Source organism: Trachypithecus francoisi, unplaced genomic scaffold (genome assembly GCF_009764315.1).
Source record: "Trachypithecus francoisi isolate TF-2019V2 unplaced genomic scaffold, Tfra_2.0 Lachesis_group9, whole genome shotgun sequence".
Lineage (NCBI taxonomy): Eukaryota > Metazoa > Chordata > Mammalia > Primates > Cercopithecidae > Trachypithecus > Trachypithecus francoisi.
The window spans coordinates 25,723,863-25,748,646 of NW_022681474.1; the positions used below are offsets into that span (position 1 = coordinate 25,723,863).

General features: G+C 41.3%; 1 long non-coding RNA gene and 1 pseudogene across 2 annotated transcripts in view; both read right to left on the reverse strand.

Moving 5' to 3' along the window:
• Positions 1-4,386: 4,386 nt before the first annotated feature.
• Positions 4,387-24,784, reverse strand: part of LOC117082294 — a 29,921-nt gene continuing 9,523 nt past the window's right edge. The window contains exons 2-3 of one of the 2 annotated variants that reach the window (XR_004436540.1): positions 19,983-20,186; positions 4,387-4,771 (exon numbers count right to left, since the gene is read on the reverse strand). This is a non-coding gene — a long non-coding RNA (uncharacterized LOC117082294). Of the gene's footprint in view, positions 4,822-19,982; positions 20,187-24,784 lie in introns of both variants that reach the window. The other variant, XR_004436539.1, reaches the window with a different exon arrangement.
• On the reverse strand, positions 22,615-22,685 carry LOC117082928 (annotated as a pseudogene).

The following is a 24,784-nucleotide window of genomic DNA, read 5'->3' on the forward strand; positions in this document are numbered from 1 at the left end:
TTGTGGGCAGAAAAGTAGCACAGGAGCTTTAATTAAGGACAAATGTTAAATAATGCAATTAAAGAAAAATGATACAACCTAAGTCTGTAAACTGATGAAGTTTGAGCTATCAAATATAACCTAAAAGAAGGATTAAACATTACCATGGGGACCTATATACAGAGATGAAAAATATATTCTACAGAAATATACACCAAACTGACTGTTTATATCATATGGCTTATAACATTGAAAAACTAGAAACCCAAATGTTTTCTTACCTTCTTTTTCTTTTTCTTCGTTTTTCTTTTTTTCTTTTTGTTTTTTGAGACAGAGTTTTGCTCTCGCTGCCCAGGCTGGAGTGCAATGGTGTGATCTTGGATCACTGCAGCCTCCACTTTCTGGGTTCAAGCGATTATCCTGCCTCAGCCTCCCAAGTAGGTGGGATTACAGACATGCGCCACCATGCCTGGATTGTTTTTTCTTTTTCTTTTTCTTTTTTTTTCAGTAGAGACAAGGTTTCACCTTGTTGGTCAGGCTGCTCTCAAACTCCTGACCTCAAGTGATCCACCTGCCTCAGCCTCCCAAAGTGCTGGGATTACAGGCGTTAGCCGCTGCACCCAACCCCAAATGTTTTCAAAATTGAATTTCCTTAATAAATTGTTGTATACTTATGCCATGACATAATATACAGGCATTAAAATGATTCTATAACAATGAAAAAATATTTATAGCATATAGTGAAACCAAATGAGGCTACCATGTATCACGTATGTTTATTCCCAGTTTCGGAAAAAGGAAAATAAAAACACATGTGTGCATAGGAAAGAAAAAAAGATTGGGAAGAGATACATCAAACTTTAGCAATGGGCTGAGCATGGAGGCTCACACTTGTAATCTCAACACTTTGGGAGGCCAAGGTGGGAGAAGTACTTGAGCCCGGGAGTTTGTGACCAGCCTGGGCAACATGGGGAGATCCCACCTCTACTTCAAAACAAAACAAAACAAAACAAAACAAAAAGGCATCAATGGTCATTTCTTGAATTATGAGTGATTTTGTTTCTTGCCAAGTTTTCAATTAAAAAGTTTATACTTGGCATGTACTTTTTACTATAAAAAGAATAAAGACCTTTATATTTGGGGGAGGAATAAAAATGGCAAATACATGAATAGCACTTAGTATTATCAGACAAGATTCTAAATGCTCCATATAGTGACTCTTTTAATCCTCACAACCTTATGTGGTAAGGACTTTCATTAGGTGTGGTTTTTGCAATTACTTTTGCACCAACCTAATAGTATTCCCACTTTACAGATGAGGAAACTGAAGCAGGCAGGTGTGTAAGCAAATGGTGGAAATGAGATTCAAACCCAGACAGCCTGGCACCAGCAACTGAGCTCTTGGTTTTTGTAACTCTTGAAAGATGAAAAAGGGTACAGCTTCCGTGAAAAAGTCAAGTAAATGGAATAGCACAGAGGATAGCTAGTTTGACTCTGCACCTGGCCTAGGATAATGTGCTCCCACATTCACAGCCCTTGGTGTGGGGGGAAAAAAGTGAAGCTGGAGAAGTTACAGGAAGGGGTCATGACAAAGCATTCAAGTTATCAGAAGGGCTTTCCATTTAAACACAGACTAACATGATTCAGACCCTTCAATATGAAAAAATAAAAGTCACTGAGTGAATGTTATTAAATTTGTTAAGATCCTTGCGTGAAAGCTACAAAACCAGCTCACTCTTGGACTTGTTACACTACAGGTGTGTCCCATGTTACCAATGAGAAGAAATGGGTGTGGGAACCATCACATCTCTTTTCCTAGTTTGCACCCTGAGTGGCATCATGGAAGCATGACTTGCCAGGCGCACATGGCTCCAAGGCTTGCTAGGGCACCACGCTTGGTTTAATGTTCCATGGCCTTCATAATTATACTTTTCACCTTGTATTTTCTTTTTTTTCTTTCTTTTTTTTTTTTTTTTTTTTTTTGAGAGGGAGTCTCGCTCTGTCGCCCAGGCTGGAGTGCAGTGGCCGGATCTCAGCTCACTGCAAGCTCCGCCTCCCGGGTTTACGGGTTTACGCCATTCTCTCGCCTCAGCCTCCCGAGTAGCTGGGACTACAGGCGCCCGCCATCTCGCCCGGCTAATTTTTTGTATATTTTAGTAGAGACGGGGTTTCACCGTGTTAGCCAGGATGGTCTCGATCTCCTGACCTCGTGATCCGCCCGTCTCGGCCTCCCAAAGTGCTGGGATTACAGGCTTGAGCCACCGCGCCCGGCCTTCACCTTGTATTTTCTAAGTGAACTCTGCTGGGTCCATGGAATGTGTGTGTGAAGCAGAGGAGATACACAAAATATGTATGTCTACCATGGTCTCCAGTTCACCCTAGCTCACATGTTGTGTTTGTGCAGCTCCATGAGCACAGAATTTTGACAAAGCCACCATGGATGGGAGTTAAGCAAGACTCAATGCATGTTATGTCTGGTAGTCAGTAAGCAAAGGTGCTGACAACCTTGGTGGACCACACTTTCCTAGGACCAGAACTTGCTCCCAATGCAGTTCAGACAATGGCCATGGCATTGACAGGGTTCAGAGCATGCTGCCCCAAAATATGCCACTTTCCATAGTGATTATTTTGAGTTAAAGGCACTTGAAAAACAGCAGATGCAAGAAAGGCACGCTGACCTTCTCTTTTTCTTCCTGAAAGCAGTAACCAAAACTCCCATGTAAAAGATGTCCTCTGTACACCAGGAGGAAGATATCACCAGAAGCAGGGAGTTGAGGTCCAGAGAAGTAAGTTCAAATACACCTTGTTAAACTACGCCTTGTTTTCCTCGCCACTTTTCAACAATTAACTGCCCTAGCCCAGAGCCCTTTGTCTTGTCACATTTCACAAATTACTCCTCTAGGTCCAATCTAGTATATAAGCTTTTGTTCCTAACTTCTTATTTGGGTCTTCGTTTTTATTGTGGGAGCTCCTATGAAAATGTTACCACATTAAATCTGTATACTTTTCTCCTGTTAGTCTGTGTTATGTCAGTTTAATTCTTAGGACTAGCTGGGTAATAGGAAAAAGAGAAATTGTAGCTCCCCTACAGCATTCTAAGAAATATGGATAACCAATGAATTCCATCACATCCTTTCTTGTATTATTTCAACAAGGAGGACATTACAGGAAAGGGGAAGGTGGGGCAACCCATAGTTCCTTTTCCTTTTAGTCTTTCCTTACTAATCAGTAAACTGAAGATAGAATATTGATAGAATGTGCGCATATTAAGAAGTGAAACAAAAACCTTTGAGTTAGTTTTATGCAATGTTTACACTGTTCTGGTAAGAACAAAATATATCTGCATGTAGGAGTTATAAAAGATGAATTGTATAATTTCAGTGATTCTACATGTAAGTTAATGCTCTCATATTTTCCTTGAAAACAGGTGTTACATTATGGTATGTGAATTTATCTCAATTTTAACAAAAAGAAAAATAGGTAGTACAGATGACCAAGAAATAAGGGTCGAGGGAAGGGCTTTTCTGTTACTCATTTATCAAAACAAAATTTATTGTTGTTATTTTTTATTTTTTATAAAAGGGTGGCTGCTCCATAGCAGAGTAGGACTACCCCATAGGCAGAGTAGCCATTTTTATTTTGTTTTATTTTATTTTATTTTATTTATTTAAGATGGCGTTTCACTCTTGTTGTCCAGCCTGGAGTACAATGGCATGATCTTGGCTCACTGCAACCTCTGCCTCCCGGGTTCAAGTGATTCTCCTGCCTCAGCCTCCCGAGTAGCTGGGACTACAGGTGCACACCACCATGCCTGGCTAATTTTTTGTATTTTTCATAGAGACGGGGTTTCACTGTGTTAGCCAGGACGGTCTCGATCTCCTGACCTTGTGATACACCTGCCTCAGCCTCCCAAAGTGCTGGGATTACAGGCGTGAGCCACTGCGCCTGGCTGCCATTTTTATTTTTTAAAATCTAATTATAAGAATAATGATTGCTCACTGTAGAACTTTTAGAAAACATAGGGCAGTATTAAATGAGAACTTATAAAAGCAGTAACTTACTTGGTAATTACGGGCTTTAGGATTTGTTTTAGAGCTAAAAATAAAGAAGAAGAAATGATAACATGTCATAAAATGGACAAAAAGGTATCTTTAATGCCTTATGGCTCCATAAAATCAATTCAAACGTCCCCCTGGAAGAAAGACTGACTTTGCACAAGACAAATGGCAAAACGTATACTAATAATTTTAAATTAATTTTCTTTTTAGGCCAGGAGCAGTGGCTCACGCCTGTAATCCCAGCACTTTCCGAGGCTGAGGCAGAAGGATCGCTTGAGAACTGGAGTTCGAGACCATCCTGGGTGATAAAGCAAGACCCCATTTCTACCAAAAAAAAAATCAAAAATCAAATTTCAATTTTTCTTTATCTGGAATGCCATCAAATAGCAAATAAAACACACCAGGACAAACTGAAAGACGATGGAAGAAAGAAAAGAGCTTTATATTTTAGTTACTTAAAAATACATTTGTCCTGCTTTTTGAACAAGAGGCTCTGCCTTTCATTTTGCATTGGATGTAACATATTATGTAGTTGGTTCTTCTCTCATCTTGGCTTCTTTCACAATACCTCCATTTTTGTCTTCCTGGGACCATGTTTTGCTCCTTCTCAAGTCCACTCGGCAGGCTGGGGCCCCTCACACTAGCCACATTTATCAAGCAGAGATGAACACTCTCAAGCCCTTTTCCAGATTCCCAGAAGAAAGCATCGGATTGGCCCAGCTGCACCATGTGACCTGGCCAGGGGAGAAGTCATGTGATACGAACGTGGCTTAAGCAAAACACCCTGTGGATAGAAGGGTGGGCGGGTATCAAAGAAACGGAGCTGGGCAAGTACCCCAAATTTGTCTGGGTTGGCCCTTTCAAGTAGTCCAAAATTGGAGGTGGGCGTGTCTAGTCCTTTATACCCCCAGTCGTTGAATGCCCCAGACTGGTGGAAAGAAAATGCACCCTTTGGGGTTGGGCTTTCTGGGGCTCTCACTGTCTGAGGTGGAAATTGTTAGTACTAGCATTCCTAGCAACTGTGGAATGAGTCCCTCAGTCCTGAAATGATGTTAGGGACCTAGGTAGGGCACTACAGCTCACATTACACTTCCTCCTTGGAAATGATTTTTTTTTTTTTTTTTTTTTTTTTTTGCTTGCTTGTTTGGTTAAAGACATCTCTCCCTATGTCTCCCAACCTGGAGTGCAGTGGCATGATCATAGCACAGGACAGCCTAGAACTCCTGGCCTCAAGCAATCCTCCTGCCTCAGCCTCTCTAGTAGCTCAGACTACAGGTGAACACTACTGTGCCTGCCTTTCAGTGATTTTATTTTAATGGAATCTTATTTATAGGGACTGAATGGTCCTAGTAATAAGGTAAAGGAAACATTTTTCTAATAATTATCTGGAAGTGCTCTGGGAACTTGATGTATTGTTTTTATGCATGAAATTTTGGCCTGTGACTCCATGAAGTTAGTGTCAGGTGTTATTTTAAAAATTGTAAAAAATTTTAAAGTTCTGTTGCTTTAGAAGGTGTTAGTGGATTGTCTGGGGTAAGGAGGAATAGGTGGAAAGAGAAGGAAGAATCTCTCTAGTTATTTATATCTTCTTTCAGGAAACATTCCTTAACTCCACATGGAAACAAGGTGAGGGGCCAGGGCTGACACTAGCAAGACCCCTAAGGACCTGGGGCTGGCGCGGGGGTTGGGGACTGGGGAAGGGGTCTGACTTTCTGGCAATGCCTTTAGCAGGTAGCTGTTCTCTTAGAAATACAGCTCAGACTTTTCCAAAACAGTTTAGAAGCTATGATTAAGTAAAAACTCATTTTAAAAAAAACAAACAAACATGGATAGGTCTGTCACAGTGGCTCATGCCTATTATCCCAGCACTTTAGGAGACCGAGGTGGGGGGATTGATTGAGCTCAGGAACTTGAGACCAGCCTGGGCAATGTAGGAAGACCCCATCTGTACAGAAGATAAAAAAGTAAAAATCAGCCAGGCCTGGTGGTGCTTGCTTGTAAGTCCTAGCTACTCAGGAGGCTGGGGTTGGAGGATCACTTGAGTCCAGGGGGTAGAGGCTGCCATGAGCCCTGATTGTGCCACTGTACTCCAGCCTGTGCAACAGAGTGAGACCCTGTCTCAAAAACAAATGAGTAAAAAAATATTTCTTCCAAAGGTCTCTGGGCTCACTTGGATTACAGGTTCAGTCATTTCTAAGCATTTCCTGCAGCCTCAGAAACTCAATAGTCAATTATTTCCACGAGTACAAAGCTTAAAGATGAAGAGAACAAGAGAGGGAAGGGTAAAAGGGCACTAAAGGGTAAAAGGAACCAAAGGGTTCCTAAATAATGTGAATGATATTAAATCTGCTCTAAATGGTACTGGAATGCATTTATCTTATCCCATCTTTGTGTCAATTGCCCAGTCAATGTATTTTGCCTGAAATGTAATCATTCTTGACTCCTTCATATATTTCTACCCCCAAACAATTAATCCAATAAACATTTATTGAGGCATTTGTATGTACAGATGCTCTTCCACTTAAGATGGGGTTACATTCTGATAAACCCATCAAAATGCCGTAAGTTGAAAATGCATTTAATACACCTAACCTACCAAACATCATAGCTTAGCCTAGCCTACCCTAAACATGTGCAGAACATTTGTATTAGCCTATGGCTGGGAAAATCATCTACCACGAAACCTATTTTATGATAAAGTATTGAATATCTCATGTAATGTTTTGAATACTATACTGAAAGTGAAACACCGAATGGTTGTATGGGTCCCTGAAATACAGTTTCTACTCACGTGTATCGCTTTCACAGCACTGTAAAATTGAAAAATTTAAATCAAACCATTATAAGCCAGCGACTGTCTGTACAAGGTAACATACAAGAGCCTCTGATAAAGAAAACACTGATAGAACATTGTCCCTGATTTTGTATGATCCCGAGGGGGAGGTTGACACATATACAACTTTTAATAAAACCCACACAATACCTAATAACATAGGGCAAAGAACCATGGAAATAGAGACAAGGGGAGTGAAAATTCCACTCAGTATGTTTACTGTGATTAATTCTCAAGTTGTTCCTAATCCACTAAAGTCAAATGACCCACGGGGTGAAGTGATGTTCAGTTAATGAGTCAATTCCCTGCAACCTTTCAACAATATGGGGCACCAAAGCCCTGCATGTATAAGAGTGGGCCTTTCTGAATACATTCTGTGAAAATTTTATACTCCAATCTAATTTATATCATATCATGTTATGTAACAAACAATTAGCTACAAATGTATCCATGGCACGAGGCTTCTTGCTTTTGCCCCTGAAAAGAAACCACATCATAATTGCTAGGTATCCTTGGTGATTATTCAGAAAACCTTTGAACTTGTGTTTCATAGAATAGAGAGGGGCATTCTCTTGACATTGTATGATGTTTTGCCTGTTATTGCAAGAATGCATTGCATGCTCCCCGAAATATTTTAACAGTCCCAACTCTTCCAAATTGTTTAATCCCTATATGACAAGGCAAAATAATTTGAATATTGTTTCAATAATAAAAGTTTCCCAAAATACCTTGCAATATTCATATTAAAAGAAAAAAATCCATAAAACATGTGTTGAATCTTATTTGAAATAACATGCCACAAATAATTTCTCAGACAGCTCAAGCCTGTTCTATTCAAGCAGGCTCTCAAGACCCAACAAGTTATGTGGTGACTCAGGCAGCTCCTGAGAAGAAATAAAATGCTCTGTCCAACTGTGTTTCTGAAGCATTTACTGGGTGTGTAGCATTTTGTAATCTAGCTGGATTCTTTTTGCAAAACATGCAACAAAGAATTTAATCAGCAAAGCAAAACAGGTTTGTGGCATTCCAAAGGGATTCTGTAATCCAAATATAAATTATGTAAGTTCCAACCAAGCTAGCAAATCACAAATGAACACGGGAAGGATTGTGATTAACCAATTACAAATCTAATGGTAGGCTAGGCACAATGGTTCACATCTGTAATCCCACACTTTGGGAGCCGAGGTGGGTGGATTGCTTGAGCTCAGGAGTTCAAGACCAGCCTGGGCAACATGGTGAAACCCCATCTCTATTACAGTTGGGATCGATTCAGTGGGCAATTGGTTTAGATTAACTTTATGCATTATTCAAATTATTAAGAAAATTATAGGCTGGGCATGGTTGCCTAACAAAGAAGAGATGGGTTCTTGCTATATTGTTTAGGCTGAAGTGTAGTGACTCTTCACATGTGCAGTTATGGTGCACTACACCCTTGAACTCCTGGGCTCAAGTGATCCTTTTATCCCAGCCTCCCAAGCAGCAGAGATTCCAGGCAAGCACCACCGCACCCAACCTCAGCTGGCTATTTATACATATACACACATATGGAGAGGAAGAGAGGGAGAGAGATTGTCTAAGAATAAAGATAGATTTTATATAACCAATCATAATATCACACTTAAGAAAATTAACATTAGTTGTATATTATCTAATATACAGTCTATGTTTGAATTTCTCTAGTTATTTAAAAAATGTCTTAGAGCTGGGTTTTATTTTTCTGAATCTGGGTTCCAAGCAAGATTTGTACATTGCATTTGATTATTTCCCTTTAATTCTTAATCTACAACAATTTTTCTGTCTAAAAATATTTCTATAATAATGACATTTTTCCCAATAGTCTTAAACAATGTCCCACATTCTTGATTTTTCTACTTTTTTCATTATTAGGTTAAGGTTAATAAAGTTTGGCAAAATACTTATATTACTGTCAAAGTAATGTTTAAAAAGAAATTTTGAATTTTCTTTACTTGATATTATGGCTTCCCCCAAATTCTAGTGTATAGAAACTTTGGTTTAAAAAAGTATCTATATAATAAACAGTATGGTCCTACTAGCAAATACAATATATGTTTCTTTAGTATATGTTGTTCTTTTGAGGACAGGAGATGTGTCTGCAGACTCATTTCAAACCTAACTTTCTAACACTGACTGTGGTCCCAGCTACTCAGGAGGCTGAGGCAGGAGGATCTCTTGAGCCAGGAGGTCAAGGCTGCAGTGAGCTATGACTGGGCCACTGCACTCCATCCTGGGCAATGACAGAGCACAAACCTGTCTCTAAGGGAAAACAACAACAACAGCAACCAAACCGCCAGGCATAGTGGCTCACACCCGTAATACCAGCACTTTGGGAGACTGAGATAGGAGGATCGCTTGAGTCTAGGAGTTCAAGATCAGCCTGGGCAACATAGTGAGACCCTGTCTCAAAAAAACAAATCAAATTAGCCGGGCATGGTGGTGCGTGCCTGTAGTCCCAGCTACTCAAGAAGCTGAGGTGGGAGGACGATTTGAGCCAGTAGGTCGAAGCTGCCGTAAGCTATGATCACACTACTGCACTCCAGCCCGAGTGACAGAGTGAGACCCTGTCTCTAAGAAAAAATAAAAACAAACAAAAAACCCCCCAATATTTCTAATACCAAGCAAATCCAGAAAACGCTGAGTATACATAGGTCCTCACTCTTGCTCACGCAGTGAACACTTATGAGCATGTTTGTACAGCTTATCATCTGTATCATGGTGAGCCGTCGCAGTCACCAAGAGAATACATGGTCAAAGTGAATATCAAGTAAAGGACTCTGCAGATAAAGAAACATGTTAGTTTATGACATTCTGATCTTAGGCAATTTTTCTTAGTTACTAAAATTGCCATAACAGTGCTTTTCTTCGTAATTGTCTTAGTCCCTTTGGGCTGCTATAACAAAATACCATTAACTGGGTGGCTTATGAACAACTGAAATTTATTTCTCACAGTTCTAAGGACTGGGTAGTCAAAAGACTTGCTATCTGGTGAGGGCCAACTTCTTGCTCTACAGAGATAACCTCACTGTGTCCTCACATGGTGAAGAGGGCAAGGGAGTGCTTTCAAATCATTTTTATAAAGCCACTATCAAGGAAAAAAAGGTCAGGCATGGTGGCTCATGCCTGTAATCCCAATACTTTGGGAGGCCGAGGTGGGTGGATCACCTGAGGTCAGGAATTTGGTAATAGCCTGGCCAACATGGTGAAATCCCATCTCCACTAAAAATACAAAAACTAGCCTGGCGTGGTGGTGCATGCCTGTAATCCCAGCTACTGGGGAGGCTGAGGCAGGAGAATTGCTTGAATCCTGGAGGTGGAGATTGCAGTGAGTATGCCATTGCACTCCAGCCTAGGTGACAGAGCGAGACTCCATCTCAAAAAAAAAAAAAAAAAAAAAAATATCTCTACTTTCATACTCCATATGGCACACTTTTGTGACCAGAGATATGTGGGTTTTTTCCTCATAGACCAAGCAATTCTCCAGTGGACACCAATTGGGTGTCCTGTAATTCAATTTGATTCTGACACTATTTCAAATAGTGTGAGATCCCACAGGTTAATGGCACAGTCTCAGAAACCTGGCCCCATTTCAGAAGCCAATCTCAAGTTCAGGCCTCCAGTATTGTTGAATGACAGGTTATAGGTCAGAGAGTCGCATCACCCCCTCTTCAGGATTTGTTAATTTGCTAAATGACTCACAGAACTCAGAAAACCCTTTACTTATGTTTACCAGTTTTTTTAAATTTATTTTTTATTTTTATTATACTTTAAGTTCTAGGGTACATGTGCACAACGTGCAGGTTTGTTACATATGTATACATGTGCCATGTTGGTGTGCTGCACCCATTAACTTGTCATTTACATTAGGTATATCTCCTAATGCTATCCCTCCCCCTCCCCAATCCCATGACAGGCCCCAGTGTGTGATGTTTCCAGTGTGTGATCACCCCGTGTCCAAGTGATCTCATTGTTCAATTTCCACCTATGAGTGAGAACATGCAGTGTTTGGTTTTCTGTCCTTGAGGTAGTTTGCTCAGAATGATGGTTTCCAGCTGCATCCATGTCCCTACAAAGGACATGAACTCACCCTTTTTTATGGCTGCATAGTATTCATGGTGTATATGTGCCACATTTTCTTAATCCAGTCTATCATTGATGGACATTTGGGTTGGTTCCAAGTCTTTGCTATTGTGAATAATGCCACAATAAACATACGTGTGCCTGTGTCTTTATAGCAGCATGATTTATAATCCTTTGGGTATATACCCAGCAATGGGATGGCTGGGTCAAACAGTATTTCTAGTTCTAGATCCGTTTACCAGCTTGTTTTAAAGGATACCATGAACAGTCAGATGAAGAAGTGCAGAGGGCAAGGTATGGGGGAGGGGGTGCAGAACTTCCATGGCCTTTCTGAGCACCCTCACTCCCAGCACCTCCAAGTGTTCAGCAACCTGGAATTCATCAAATATCATTGTTCAAGAGTTTTTTGGCCAGGTGCAGTGGCTCACACCTGTAATTCCAGTGCTTTGGGAAGCACAAGCAGGAGGATTTCTTGAGCCCAGGAGTTCAAGAGCAACCTGTTAGGGAGACCTCATCTCTACAAAAAAAATCGTAAATTAGCCAGGCATAGTAGTGCATGCCTGTAGTCCCAGGTACTCAGAAGGCTGAGACAGGAAGATCACTTGAGCCCAAGAGGTTGAGGCTGCAGTGAGCTCTGATTGCACCACTGCACTCCAGCCTGGGCAACAGATTGAGACCTTGTCTCAAAAAAAGAGTTTTTAAAATAAAGTTTAATCTCCAGTGGCCCTCATTTCCTGCAGGTTGGTAGGTGGGGCTGAAGTTCTGACCCTCTACTCCTCTAATCATGTGTTCTTTCTGGGGAGCAGCCCCCTGATAAAACTATCTAGGGATCCCACCCTAAGTCATCTTGTCAGTAGAAACTCAGGTGTTATCAAAGGGCCTCATTATAAATAACAAAAGACACTAGGGAAATTCTAAGTTTTAGAGTTCTATGACAGGAACCAGAGACAAAGGCCAAATACATTTCATATTACACCACAGTCAGTAATTCCATCCACAGGGGCTCTACTCTCAGGACCTAATCATCTCCTAAGGGCCTTACCTCCTAATAACTTCACCTTGGGGGTTAGGATTTCAACATTTAAATTTGGCGGGAGGACACTGTATTAATCCATTCTCGTACTGCTATAAATATACTACCTGGGTCTGGGTCTGGGTAATTTATAAAGGAAAGAAGTTTAATTGACTCACAGTTCCACATGGCTAGGGAGGCCTCAGGAAACTTACAATCATGGTGGAAGGTGAAGGGGAAACAAGGACCTTCTTCACATGGCGACAGGAGAGAGAAGTAAATGCCAGGTGCTTATAAAGCCATCAGATCTTGTGAGAACTTACTATCACGAGAACAGCATGGGGGAGACTGTCCCCATGATCCAATCACCTCTCTCCCTTGACACACGGGAATTACAGGTCCCTCCCTCAACACATGGGGATTACAATTTGAGATGAGATTTGGGTGTGGACACAAAGTCTAACTATATCAGACACACACATTCAGACCATAGCAACAATTAAACCTACAGTAAGCATGATTTCCTATGATTTCTCTCAAATTTTATAGAGCTATCAATGAAGCCAAGCTGCAATTGGGGAGATTATATTTTCTTTTTCTTTTCTTTTCTGTTTTTGTTTTGTTTTGTTTTGTTTTGAGACGGAATCTCACTCTTGCCACCCAGGCTGGAGTGCAATGGCACAATCTTCGCTCACTGCAACCTGTGCCTCTGAGTTCAAGGGATTCTCCTGCCTCAGCCTCCAGAGTAGCTGAGATTACAGGCACTCACCACCACACCCACCTAACTTTTGTACTTTTTAGTAGAGACAAGATTTCACCATGTTGGCCAGGCTGGTCTCAAACTCCTGACCTCAGGTGATCCGCCTGCCTCAGCCTCCCAAAGTGCTGGGATTGCAGGCGTGACCTCACCCAGCTGGGGAGATTGTATTTTCTAATCATTAATGAATCGGCCTAAGCAACAATAGAACTGGACTGTCAATATTGTCGTTATCACTATCCAGTCATATTTACTGGATCACCAACAGGTTTAATACTCCTCCATATCATCAGAGTTTGACTGAGACCTTGAACACCATTTTGAGGTTGTGATCTCACCATTTGTAGCATAATATTTGCCATTGACTTATACAAATGAAAATGATCCTAGAATCATGAAACCAAAAGACATTTCAAGAGGCTATTGATTACATTCTACTTGGCATCAAATAGGCCAAAGCGCTCGCCTACCTACTGTTAGCAGCAGTGAATCTGGATGAGTCTGCAGCAATCTCAATTTTTGCCTCCTCAGAAGAAATAATTTTACTAAGGGGCATAAGGCAGAGAGAGAGAGAGACGGAGGCAAGTTTTAGAGCAGGAGTGAAAGTTCATTAACAATTTTTAGAGTAGGAGGCCGCGCACAGTGGCTCATACCTGTAATCCCAGCACTTTGGGAGGCCAAGGCAGGTGGATCACGAGGTCAGGAGATTGAGACCATCCTGGCTAACACAATGAAACCCTGTCTCTACTAAAAATTAAAAAAAATTAGCCGGGCATGGTGGCGGGCACCTGTAGTCCCAGCTACTTGAGAGACTGAGGCAGGAGAATCGTGTGAACCTGGAAGCAGAGCTTGCAGGGAGCTGAGATTGCACCACTGCACTCCAGCCGGGGTGACAGAGCGAGACTCCATCTCCAAAAAAAAAAAAAAAAAAAAAATTAGAGCAGGAATGAAAGTAAAGTACACTTGGAAGAGGGCCAAGAAGGTGACTTGAGAGAGTCAAGTGGGTGATTTGACTTTTGACTTTTGACTTGGGGTTTTCTACATTAGCATTCTTCTGGGATCTGTGTCTCTTCTCCCTTGATTCTTCCCGTGGAGTGGGCTGTGCACATGCACAGTGGCCTGCCAGCACTTGGGAGGGGCCGCATGAACAGTACGTTTACTGGAGTTGTACACATGCTCACTTGAGGCATCCTTTCCTTACTAGTTGAGTGTTTCTAGAAGAAGGTCATATACCAGTTATACTCCGCCATTTTGCCTCTTCGTGGGCATGCTGGAGCCCACTCGCCTAACTCCTGAGGTCTTATCAGGAAGCTGTCGATCACCAGTTTCAGGTGTTTCTGTCTATTGGGAGACTGCCGTTCCCTGGTGCCAGCTGTGACCAATTATTACTTTAGTGAGACAGCTTAACAACTATCTGATATCAACTGATGGTTGCCTAACATTCCCTGTGGGGGTGGGAGGGGCCCTCTCCTGCCCTGCTCATGTCCACCTGTCTACTGTAACACCACCAATTGAAAATCTACTCTTTTCTTTTTTAATAGAGACAAAGTCTTGCTATGTTAGCCAGGGTGATCTTAAACTCCTGGCCTCAGGTAATCCTCCCGCCTTGGCCTCCCAAAGTGCTGAAATGACAGGTGTGAGCCACCATGCCCAGCCAAAAATCTACCCTATTTCTAATGGTCCTTTGCACAGTGCTTTTCGATGGTCTTTTGGGTAAATCATCCCATTGTGAGGATATTTAATATTTAACTTAAATTCTTTCTATATGGTAGCAAAGATATTAGCTGTCCTTCCTTTGAAAGCTTTCCTCCAATTTGGGCTCACATTCTGTGCCACCAGCAGAATAAGCAAAGCCTCTTTAAGCCGAAGCTCATGGAGCTTGTTTTCCAAACCTTTAATCATTTTTATGGCTTTCCTTTAAACTCTCTCCAAGTGTTTCGTCTTCTTTTCGAAGGAAAGCCGAGAATTAAATATAGTATGTGAAAGGATATGATTAGTACCAAATTTAGGAGACAATTACTGCACAGTTCTTACATTCTGAGCTCTAAGCTCTTTTGTTGATAGTTTTAAAAAATTATCAGATTTTCAAAACAACAATGCAGGTTCCAAAGAGTAATCTTAAATAGTATATGGTCATATTTTAAAACTTTTTGAGCCTGGACATTGTGGCTCACTCCTGTATTCCCAAGAAGTTTGGGAGGTCCAGGCAGGAGGATCACTTGATCCCAGGCAGTCGAGGCTGCAGTGAGCAATGATTGCACCATTGCACTCCAGCCTAAGTGGCAGAATAAGACTCTGCCTCAAAAAAACAAAAAAGACAAAAACAAAAACAAAATTTGTATGGTTATGATTCACTTTAGTGAGACAAAAGGACTCAAAGCCTACCTACCTGCTGAGTGTCACTTTTAGTGGAAAAGCTATTCAAACTGTAGAACAGATCTTAGAAAAAAGTATAATGATGATTCATATTTGAACCACTATGCTTTCATGTCTTAAGGTCTAGTTATTGCAAAATTACAGGTTCAAAATAGCTGATATAAATTTACATTACTGCCTACTCTAGAATTAACCAAGCAACCCACAACAGCAATCGTATCCTGATGAAGTTACTCCAAAGTACTTGATACTTAAAATTGCTAGAAAATGTTGCCTTTCATTTCATTTCATAAGAGCCAAATGTCCCCTTGCCAGCAATGCTTCATAAGAAACCTGCGACAAATATGTGCATTTTCCTTCAAAACACAGATTAAAAGCTTAAAAGGAAAAACAAGCACTATAAACAAAGACAGATATACCATACCTTATTTTATAAATTAATATATGCTTAAAATTTATTGATAAGATGTAGATCCGTTATTTTCTCAGTATCATTCTGTGAACCCAAAAGTATCTGAGACAGATCTCAATCAATTTAGAAATTTTATTTTACCAAGGTTAAGGACGTGCCTACGACATGGCCTTAGGTGGTATCTGCCCAAGTTGGTCAAATACAGCTTGGTTTTATACATTTTAGGGAGACATGAGACATCAATCAATACATGTAAGATGTACATGGGTTCAGTCCAGAAAGGTGGGACAACTCAAAGTGGGGAGGGGGCTTCCAGGTCATAAGTAGATTTTAAAGTTTTCTGATTGTCAATTGGTTGAAGTAATTATTGTCAATAGAAAGGAATTATGAGCTACGATAAAGCGTTGTTGAGACCAAGGTTTTATGCTGCTGAAGTCTCCAGGTAGCAGGCTTCAGAGAGAATAGATTGCAAATGTTTCTTATCAGATTTAAAGAGTCGGTTCTACCAGTAATTCCAAAAAGGAGGCGGGTATAATGAGGCATGTCTGGCTCCCACTTCCCATCATGTCCTGAACTAGGTTTTTCTGGTTTACTTTGGAATGCCCTTGGCCGAGAGGAGAGTCCATTCAAGTGGTTAGGAGGGCTTAAAATTCTACTTTCGGTTTACAATTTAAAATGGAATTCAAGGAAGGAAAATACAACTCAGTAGGAAAACAAGCTCACTTATGAATGTATCAACCTTTCAAAGCATGTACCTTAAGGAATATGCTATTTCTTGTTTAAAATGTTAACATTCTGCCAGAAGTGGTGGCTCAGACCTGTAATCCCAACACTTTGGGAGGCTGAGGCAGGAGGACTGCTTGAGCCCAGGAGTTTGAGGCCACCCTGGAAAACGTAGGAAGACCCTTATCCCTACAAAAAAAATTTAAAAAATTAGTTGGGCATGGTAATGCATGCCTGTGATCCCAGCTACTCAGGAGGCTGAGGTAGGAGGATGGCTTAAGCCTGGAAGCTGGAGCCTGCAGTGAGCTATGATCATGTCACTGTACTCTAGCCTGGGCAACAGTGAGACCCTTTCTCTAAAAATAAAAAATCAAATAAAATGTTAACATTCATATAAGCTAAGTACAATACAATCAATCTGGCAGGTATTTCTTACATTTAGAAAAATATTCTAGATTCAAAGGAAAAACCACCATCGATAAATCACTTGAACTCAATGATGTGAACTGCAGTTTCTGTTAATACTGTCTTCCCAATGTTGCATAGCTAGTAATATATATATATTGGGTTGCCCAAACTGTATAACCTGATGTGTTGGGAGTATATCTGGTTTTTACAAATGGTTTTTTATTGTCATTATTTTATTTTTATTTTATAGACAGGGCCTCACTCTGTTTCCTAGGCTGGAGTACAGTGGTGTGATCATTGCTCACTGCAGCCTCCATCTCCTGGGCTCAAAGAATCCTCCTGTATCAGCCTCCAAGTAGCTGGGACTACAGGATCAAGCCACCATGCCCAGCTCTATTGTTGTTATTTTTTAAGTAAAACAAATATAGAAAAACACACAGTAGTCAAGTCAAAAAACACACAAGTAATCAAATTAAGCATTAAAAAAACAAATCCTGAAAGTCATCATATATATTTTTAGTGATTTCCCTGAATTTTAATGTCAAAAATTAGTCTTTTAGTGTACACATTTCTAAAAGAAAAGGCAAAATATGGCCAGGTATGGTAGCTTATGCCTGTAATCTCAGCATTTTGGGAAGCTGAGATGGGTGGATGGGTTGACACAGGAGTTCCAGACCAGCCTGGGTAACAAAGCGAGACCATGTATCTACCAAAAAAATCCCCCAAACTTGGCTGGGCATGGTGGCACACACCTGTAATTCCAGTTATTTGGTGGGCTGAGGTGGGAGGATCACTGGAGCCCAGGAGGTTGAGGCTGCAATGAGCCAGGTTCATGTTACCATACTCCAGCCTGAGTGAAATCGAGACCCTGTCTCAAACAAACAAACAAAACAAATAAAAGGTAAAATATATACAGTTTATTTGGTGCCTACCTGACTCTCATTTTCGCAGTTTTTGTTTGTTTGTTTGTTTATTTGTTTGTTTTAGGTTCCACCCAAGGAACTTGGTCTTTCTTAGCATATCAAGTCTCTATGCACCCAGTCTCTCAGTCCAGGGAATCTACTTGTTGTTCACTCACCTTCTCTTGACACCCTGCCCACCCTCATCCCTCAAGTGCTCCTCTTTTCCTTGGTTAAAAATATCTGTGAGGCAAAAATCTAAGAATACATGAAACCTAGGCTGGAAGAGGAACAAGAAATTTTTCTTAAGGAAAGCTAAGCGGGTTCACATAATTAAAAGCTGGGAGAAGAAAAGGAAGTGAGAAAAATAAAAAAGAAAGAAAGGGAAAGAAGGAGGAAGGGACGTAGGCAGGCCAGAGAAATTGACCTGGGCATTACAGGGAGAGACTGTCCTTCTTGATTAGGGGGTATGTGTGCTTGGAGGGCCTTTGGAGCCAGTAAGATGGTAGAAAATTGTGAAAAGAGGAGGACTGAAAAATTATTTCTGGGATATATTTACTGGATAACTTTAAACAATTTTTATTTTATTTTATTTTTAGAGATAGGCTTTAATTCTGTTGCCCACATTGAGTGCAGTGGCGTGATCAAGCTCACTGCTGTCTTGAACTCCTGAGTTCAAGTAGCTCTTCTAGCCTTAGCATCCTGAGTAGCTGGGACTATAGATGCAAGCCACCACACTCAGTTAATTTTTAAAATTTTTGTATAGGGCTGGGGTCTTACTATGTTGCCCAGGCTGGTCTGGAACTCCTGGCCTCAAGTGATCCTCCCACCTCAGCCTCTCAAAGTACTGGGATTACAGGCATGAGTCACCACACCCAGCCAGCAATGGATGACTTTGAATGTTTTAGAGTCTAGGCAAGGTTAAAGGATGGGAAATAGTTTTAAAAACTAATATTGGTGGCCGCCATGGGGGCTCACATCTGTAATCCCAGCACTTTGGGACGCTGAGGCAGGAAGATTGCTTGAGGTCAAGCATTTGAGACCAGCCTGGGAAACATAGGGAGACTCTGTCTCTACAATAAAATAAATAAAATTAACTAGGTGTGGTGATACACACCTGTGGTCTCAGTTACTCTGGAAGCTGAAATGGGAAGATTGCTCAAGCTCAAGAGGTCTAGGTTGCAGTGAGCTGTGATAGTATCACTACACTCCAGCCTGGGTCTCAAGACCCTGTCTGAAAAACAAACAAACAAAAAACATAACAAAAAGCAAAAAACAAACTAATATTGGTTGTTTCAAGGATGCCGCTTTGTTTTTTTTTGTTTGTTTGGGTCATTTTTTTTTTTTTTTCCCGAGACAGCGTCTCACTCTGTCGCCCACGTTGGAGTGCAGTGGTGCGATCTCGGCTCACTGCAACCTCTACCTCCTGTGTTCAAGCGATTCTTGTGCCTCAACCTCCTGAGTGGCTGGGATTACAGCTGTCCACCACATCTGGCTAATTTTTGTTGTATTTTTATAGAGATGGGGTTTCACCATGTTGACCAGGCTGGTCTCGAACCCCTGACCTCAGGTGATTCACCCGCCTTGACCTCCCAAAGTGCTTGGGATTACAGATGTGCACCACTGCACCCGGCCAAGGATGCTTCTTTGAATTTGGCTCTGCACCACAAGCAGTACTTTGGGCCTTTAGGCCCAGCAGGAGCAGCCCTGAGCACAGCGGGGCCTTGCTCTGAACTTTCTCCACTGTAGCCTCTGGATGGGGAGATGCAGCTCAGGTGCCATGCCCTACCCGACAGTCACATGGCCCCTGTCTAGATCAAGCTTCAAAGTACCCCTGACTTCCCTGCCAAATGGCCTCAGGTTGATTTAGAGGCCTTGCTCCAGCTCCTTCCTGGGGGCCCTCTTCTTAAGAGCAGATGGTGCAGTCAGGCATGCACCCAAGACCCTGGAGGGTGATGCACAGCTCAGAGCTCCTGTGGGTTGGAGGGCTGGAGGTGCAGCACACGATCCTTCATTGCAGAGGAAGAGAAGTGCCTCATGCTATCACCCCTGGCTTGTCATGCTAAGGAGAATTAGAAACTGAAACCTGGCCTTCCACACATCCTAAAGATCTGTTTATCTAGGTAGAAAGATTGAACATAATCTATTTAGCAGCATGTTAACTTGGTTTGTGTTTACACATTTAGTCATATGGTATGTGGGCCTCCACCCATACTTGTGCCTTAGACCCACAAATAACAGGGACAGCCATGCACTTGACCAAACAGAACCATGTGCCTCCGAGATGCCTAAGGATTATTCTTAAAGACAGAAGCCAGAGTGTAACTTTTCTGATATGTTTCATCTGTTCAGAAGTCCCCTTGAGGGAGCACTGTAGTCTCTAGTCTGACTGACGGACCTGCTGCCAAACCCCACCTTCACACCTCTTACCTGCCTGATCTTGGGCAAGCTTCTTCAGCTCTCCTAAGATTCATCAGAAAACTGGTTGTAACAGGATTAAGTGAGAACATCCTTGGCTGGGCGTGACAGCTTACACCTATAATCCCAACGCTTTGGGAATCGAGGTGGAAGGATCCCCTTGAGACCAGGAGTTCAAGACCAGCCCGGGCAACCTACAACATTGCAAGATGCTGTCTGCAAAAAAATAAAAAAGAAAAAGAAAAAAAAGATAACATCCTTGAGGCACATTTTGCACCATGCCTGGTATACAGCAGGTACCCATGAAAGTGGCATTTAAATCCACTTCTGTCTTTGACCTATTTCCATATTCACATTTTAGGCTAAAGATTGTAGAATCATTGAACCGAAGGAATATGTGGTCACTTCATAGAACATTCTATTTAGGAGAACAAACTTTGGAGTCAAAGAGACCAGGGTGCTCTTCTCCCTTCATCCCTGACCAGGACCAGGTGGGTCATGAGGGGTAGTCACTTATCTCAGTATCCTCAGTTATAAGATGGCAGTAGTAATAGCAGTAACTAAATCACTGTACCATTATAAGGATAAAATGAGAAAAATACACAAAAATGTCACCCACCAAGTTGATGATTTTTCTCCAAGTGTTATACCTCAAACTTACATTGAACTTCATTCTATTTTAAATTATGTCTCTGATTTACTGAGATTCTGAATGTTGCTGAATGAAAGTGAAATTTTATTAGCCCGGTGTGGTAGCACCTGTCTGTGGTCCCAGCACCTCAGGGCAGGCTGAGGTGGGAAGATTGCGTGAACCTGAGAGTTCAGGTTGTAGTAAGCCATTATCACGCCACTGCACTGCAGCTTGGGAGACAGAAGGAGAATCTGTCTCAAAAAAAAAAAAAGGTGAAATTTGTAATTATTTGGTACATTTAGAATTATTTTAAAAAATTTTTCTGCATTAAGGGAAAAACAAATACTTTTTTCCTTTCTACTCACCTGCTCAATGAAACACAGAACACACTTCTGTGACTAGACATAGGTTTTTCCCTACACACCAACCGACTGGGTGCCCTATATAATTCAATTCAATTCTGACACTATCTACCTAGAGGCAGTGTCAGAGCCCACAGGGTGAGGTCACAGTCCCCAAAGACAACCGCTTCTTTAGATCCCAATCTCAAGTCCAGGCCACCCATTCTGACTCAATTGCCACAAACCAGAGCTCCAACAGTCCCCACTTGGGTTCAGCTAATTTGCTAGGACAGCTCCCAGAACTCAGAGAAACACTGAGGTTTACCAGTTTCTTATAAAGGATATTACCAAGCATACAGAGGAAGAGATGGAGAGGGTGTTTTGGAGGAGGGAGAGCAGAGCTTCCATTGTCCCAGAGTTTTTACGGAGTTTAATCTCAAGTGCCCCTGATGACCCTTTCCCTGGAGGTTGGTGGGAGGGGCTGAATGTTCTGATACTTTACAGTTGGTGGGAGCAGCTGAATGTTTTGATACTTTAGTCCTCTAATCACTTGTTCTTTCTAGTGACTGGTTAGCCCCATCTTGAAGCTATCTAAGCACCTCGCCATAAGTCACCTCATTAGCATAAACTCAGGTGTGATCAAAAATGCTTGGGGGGCCAGGCAAAGTGGCTCATGCCTGTAACCCCAGTATTATGGGAGGCTGAGGTGAGATGATCGCTTGAGCTCAGGAGTTCAAGACCAGCCTGGGCAACATGGTGAGACCTTGTCTCTAAAAAAACAAAAAATAAATAAACAAATAAAATTGGCCAGGTGTGGTGATGTGCACCTGTAGTCCCAGCTACTTGGCAGGTTTAGGTGGGAAGATCACTTAAGCCTGGGAGTTCCAGGCTGCAGTGAGCTGTTTGTGCCACTGCACTCCAGCCTGAGTGTCAGAGCAAGACCCTGTCTCAAAAAAAACCCAGCAGTGGTGAGTTTCCTATCACTCAGGAAATTCTGCGGTGTTCAACAACTTTGTACAAGAACCAAATATTCTAACAGAAGATGCACCTATCACCATTATCACTTGGGCAATTACAAGGCATTTAGGCGCTCCATGTCAGGAACTGGGGACAAAGCTCAAATGTATTTCATATTATACCAGTTTGTCTCGTTGTGCGACTGATTTTATTTTTCACTGGAGAGAGTTGTGTTAGCTTCTGCTTTGATTCCATTTGTATGGCTGGTGCTCACCTTTCAGACTTGGGCCTTCAAATGTAAAATGTAATTATTACCCACACAAAATCGTACAACTGTTGTGTTGTTTCTGGCACTTTCTTTCTTTTCTTTCATGTCAGACAGCTAATGTGCTGATGTCATAACAAGGTTCAAGGGTGGTAGGTCTCTTTCTTTTTTTTTTTTTCTTAGACAGAGTCTAGCTCTATTGCCCAGGCTGGAGTACAGAGGTGAGAACATGGCTCACTGCAACCTCCACCTCCTGGGTCAAGGGATCCTCCCACTTCTGCCTCGTATATAGCTGGGACCACAGGTGCATACCATCTGGCTAATTTTTATATTCTTTGTAGAGACAAGTTCTCACTTTGTTGCCGAGGCTGGGCTCAAACTCCTGGGCTCAAGCCATCCTCCTGCCTCAGCCTCCCATAGTGCAGGGATTACAGGTGGGAGCCACTACACCTGCCAGGGTGGCACATCTCACACATGTGCGTGAATACCCAGTCATTCATGCTTATGAACTACCAAAGGATCTCTGGCACTTTTTAAAAGCCCAATAAGACAATAATTTCAATTGAAGTCACAGTAAAATGTGACAAAAGATCTGAGAAATGTGCCTACTGGAGTCTCTGAACTGTTTCTTGACCATAGCACACATCTCTCCCTTTCTTCCTAGAGAAGCACTTGACGAAGAGAGGTGAGTTCAGGTCACTCATAGACACAGCCACATGGAGCTCGACTCTGCCCTGGCAGCAGACATGCAGAGTCCAAGGCCAAGAGCAACGGGAATAGGGACTGACGTGACATTTGGATTGGGACTGGTACAGTTTGGAGAGATTAAGGGCCAGATACTCAGATTCACTTTCTTCCCCTCTTCCAAGGGCATTATTTAGTAGTTTGTTTAGCACTTACTTGCTCTAATAATAGCAATGGGCCTGAATCACCCTCGTCATTGAGTGTTACACGGAATCCTCAGCTGTTTCTATGACTTGCATGGTTGGTGTTCAGCACTATCTGGAAACCTCTAAGAATGCACAGAGTAATCAGTGATTTTAATTTTAGCTATGCGTGACGTGAGGGATCGTCTATGTATTTCTACTGACCTGTCTTTAAAACACGTTGTATAATGATGAGAGAAATTCCACAGAAAAACTTCAATATGAATCCCTATACAATACACATGTAAGTATATACAAATGTAACTTAAATATATTAATAGAAAATGTACATTACTATTATTACTGCTATACATACGATCAATTTTCGGATGTAATCGAGACAGATACCCGTATAAATGAGACCTTATTCAGTGGGCTTCTAATTGAATAGAAGAATATTATTCAATATTCTTCTATTGAATATTGGGGTACTAAGAATATTCAGTTTCTTGTTCTGGGTGCCAGCTCCATAAATACATTCAGTTTGTGAAAATTCACTGGACCAAAGACTTACAATATGTGCCCTTTTCTCTGTTATGTTATACTTCCACAAGGAGTTTTAAACATTTACTATGTAATTTAAGTTTTTTGAGGAAAAACTTGAGCAACTGCAACAGTATACCATATACATATGACAATCCATATTTGAGCTATATCCAAGATCAAATGATTTTTGAAACTTTTGCAAAGTCAAGTACGATAGACCTAAATCTCCCATTTAAATGGAACTCTATTTTATCTTTCCCAACCTTCCCTCCAAAAACGAAAATAACATTTGTCATCTCCTCACAATTACAGAGATGTAATAAATCGAGTTTCAAAATAATCCTCTCTTCAGTCGTACGCATTTTGTTGTACAATTCCACATGTTTTGGAAAGTGTGGGAAAATAGGCTCTCTAATTCACTGTTGATGGAGTACAAATTACTATAAATTCCTCACAGATCAATTTGGAGCTCTCTATAAAAATGTAAAATGTTCATGAATTTGATCAAGCAACTTTACTTAAGAATTATATCATTGGAAGTGAAGTCATCGAAAATAATGATAATAATAATAAGAATTATCCCAGAAAGACACTGAGAAGTCTGTAGCATTTTGGTTATTTAGTCATTCATACACTCAACATTCGGCTGACATATATTTATTGAGTACCTGCTGTGTGGGGGGCTGGGTTCTGGGGACATACTGGTGACCAAGACAGCTGCAGTCCCAGCTTTGGAGGACTCTTAGAATGTCTATATGCCAGTTGGAAACATAATTATCAAAATATGAATCACACAATTTTTGACTATTACACATTTAATTTAAAATTACAAAGCCTCTAATCCCAGCACTTCAGGAAGCCAAAAAAAGGAGGATCACTTGAGTTCAGGAATTCGAGGCCAGCCTGTATATCAGAGTGAGAACCCCTCTCTACAAAAAAATAAAAGGCTGAAGTGGGAGGATCACTTGAGCCCAGGAGACTGAGGCTGCAGTGAGCTGTGATCGCACCACTGCACTCCAACCTGAGTGACAGAAAAAGGCCTAGATTCCAAAAAATAAAAAATAATAAAATAAAATAAAATTACAAAAGAAACCAATGACAAAATATTCAAATGATTTTAATTATTATCCCATTTCAATGAAGAAGCATGTATAGAACACGTATAGAGAAAATTTGGAAGACATTAATAGGGATATTATCTCTGGATG